Below are 2,984 nucleotides of genomic sequence, written 5' to 3'. Positions count from 1 at the left end.
CAGGTTGAAGGTTGCTAGACTAAGGAATAAGGACAGGTTTGATAGTAGGCATCGCTTGCGGCCAAGAGCAATACAAGAGGGAGATTGGGTATTGGTCTTTGATAGCAGCCTTGAAAATCAGCATACTGCACTTCGGAAGATGGTGAAAAGATGGTTTGGGCCGTATATAGTCAGACATGTCTTTGATAATGCAACATATGAGCTGACTGAATTGGATGGGACAGTGCTTAGAGTGCCTATTGCTGGAAAAAGAATCAAGATTTTTAAGAAAAGAGATGATGAGGATTATGCTTTGGAAGAATTTTCAAGAGAAGAGCAACGACAAGAAACTCCAATGGAAGAGACAGATGATATGACAGATAATCTTGTTGAACTACCAGAAATGCATAATGAAGAGATTGATCTGTTTGTGGATCTTGATGATAACGATCATGGGTGGTTGGCCCATCCGGAGGATGCGCAGGATTAGAGGGGGTGGATGTCGTATTGCTGCGCATTCAAGGTGTGAAAACCACCTAAAAGTCATGTGTGTGATTTGATACTTTGTATATACTTAGTTGTTGTGTTTACATTTATTTTCTGCGCATGAGTATAGTGAGGAGGAGTTAGAGGCATAGTGGTGAACATGATGAGATGCTTTCAGCCTATGTTGATACATGTTGCTGCAAAAAGGTCTGGAACCATTGCTTGCCAAAATCCATCAGCACTATTGCTCGTAGACTCAGCAGAGGGGAGCCATTGACAGTAGGATGGATTCACGGTTTGAGCTCAATGACTGAGGCTGCTCCATCTGTGACAAGACATGTTGTGGCAGGGCTGAATTACTTGATGACATTGTTCAAAGTTGCTTTCCTGTTGCTAATTGAGCTTGGAGTGTTTCCTTTTGATGTGTGGGTGGTGGTTGGACATATGTACTCTAAGCCTGTGGGACGGGATTTAAGGAACACATTGTGTCAATTTCAGATTGTGGTTATTCTGTTCAGTATTTTCATGGTGATCTTTTTGGTGTTGTATTGTAACAGAAACCGATTGTGTTGTTGTGGATGATAAGGATCTTATTCCATGGCAGGCGGTATGAGGAATTCAGGAGTCTTATTAAATTTGCTCCATTGAGCTATGCCTATATTGGGCTGTCTTGGAATAGGCAAAAGTAGCTTATTCTGCGCTGGATGGAAGGAAGGGAGAAGAGCTTTTTCAATGGAAAGGAAAGGAGGAGACTAAAAAAAGAAAAGGATTTTTCAAAAGAAAAAGGAGGGAATTACTAAAAAAAAAGGAGGAACGAGAAGGAAACAGAGGAGAGGAGAGTGAGGGACGAACAGGAAGAAGGGGGGAATTCAAGATCGAAGAAATTAAGCTGGAGGGCAGAATTTTTCGAAGGCAGTTGTTTGATTCTTGTGCAGCTCTGTGTCTGTCAAGATTCTGAAGACTTTATCTTTAGGCGAAAGAAAACGACCGTGGAGAGGAATTGCTGTTTATTAGCAGCAAGGCAATCTTCAAGCCTCCAAAGGCTATCGGAGGTGGAATTCCCATCTGTTTTCCTCAGTTCAGCAATCTAGGTCAAACAGAACAGCATGGTTTTGCTCGGAACAGATTCTGGAGTATAGATCCAAATCCCTTGCCCTTGTCAACAAGTAGCAACAAAGCGGTCATTGACCTTATTCTCCGACCTAGTGAGGAAGATTTTAAACTCTGGAATCATAGCTTTGAATTTCGCCTTCGAGTTGCTTTAAGCCCTGAAGGAGAGCTGACACTTACTGCACGTGTTTGCAACATTGATGCTAAGCCTTTCACTTTTACTGTGGCTATGCACACTTACTTCTCAGTTTCAGATATCAGTGAAGTGCGAATTGAAGGATTGGAAACTCTGGATTATCTTGATAACCTTCAAAACCGAGAGCGCTTTACAGAGCAAGGAGATGCTCTAACTTTTGAGGGTGAGGTCGATAGAATCTATTTGAACACTCCAACGAAGATTGCAATCATTGATCATGAAAAGAAACGAACATTTGTACTAAAAAAAGATGGGCTACCAGATGCAGTTGTTTGGAACCCATGGGAAAGAAAAGCAAAAGCTATGGCTGATTATGGAGATGATGAATATAAGCCTATGATTTGTGTTGAGCCAGCAACAGTTGAAAAGCCAATTACTCTTAAACCAGGTGAAGTTTGGAAAGGAACAGCATTTGGTGGCTTCAAAAGCCGCTCACAAGTGCCAGTTTTGGTTGAGAAGTATTTAAACAAGGAGATAAAGGTTTAGGTGCTGTTAGGAACACTGCAAAGGTGGAGCCAAATCAATGATGCTTTTGAACTAATGCATACTAGACAGGTTTAGGTGCTGTTTGGAACACTACAAAGGTGGAGCCTGGATCAATTGTTGCAATATTTGGTCTAGGAACTTTTGGCCTTGCAGTTGCAGAAGGTGCCAAAGCAGCTGGGACATGGATTGTGACCTTTGACGGCTGAAAGAACTGAAAGGCAACAGATGATAATCTAGGAACCGTAAGCCATCTCAATATCAGTAAATAGTCATCATGATGGAACTTGAATCAGAAAATTATCCATGATCTTCCACTTTCTTATTCATCAATGAAGACCATACTTTTGGAAATTTTCTTTGAAATGGATATATGATCTATGCATTCGAGAGGTTGCTCGGATTTCTTCATCTTGAACCTTGAAACTCTTATTGACAGAAATAAAACAGAGTCCTGACATTATTTTCTCATCTTGTTCTTGTTTATTCATCTGTTCGATCTTTTATCCTGAAATTTATCAAGGTCTTCTGAAGACGCGACTTTGCTTTCACAAACCCTTTGACAGCGTCTATTCTCGTCAAAAACTTGCAGAGTAAATGCTTTTTTAGACGCATAGATACACACCTGTATAGATGCACAATATGAATATATCCACTTTTTTATAAATATGATTATATATTTACGTAGCGCGTCAATACGCGCGTCTATATGTGCATCTACGTGGGCGTG

General features: G+C 40.8%; 1 pseudogene; it reads left to right on the top strand.

Moving 5' to 3' along the window:
- Positions 1 to 771: 771 nt before the first annotated feature.
- On the top strand, positions 772 to 2,463 carry LOC148027019 (putative glucose-6-phosphate 1-epimerase pseudogene; annotated as a pseudogene).
- The last annotated feature ends 521 nt before the right edge of the window (positions 2,464 to 2,984 follow it).

Source organism: Lygodium microphyllum, chromosome 13 (assembly GCF_053477565.2).
Source record: "Lygodium microphyllum isolate KBCC chromosome 13, Lygodium_microphyllum_v1.1.10, whole genome shotgun sequence".
NCBI lineage: Eukaryota > Viridiplantae > Streptophyta > Polypodiopsida > Schizaeales > Lygodiaceae > Lygodium > Lygodium microphyllum.
The sequence above is the reverse complement of the archived record's forward strand: the minus strand, read 5'-3'. Positions and strand labels throughout refer to the sequence as shown.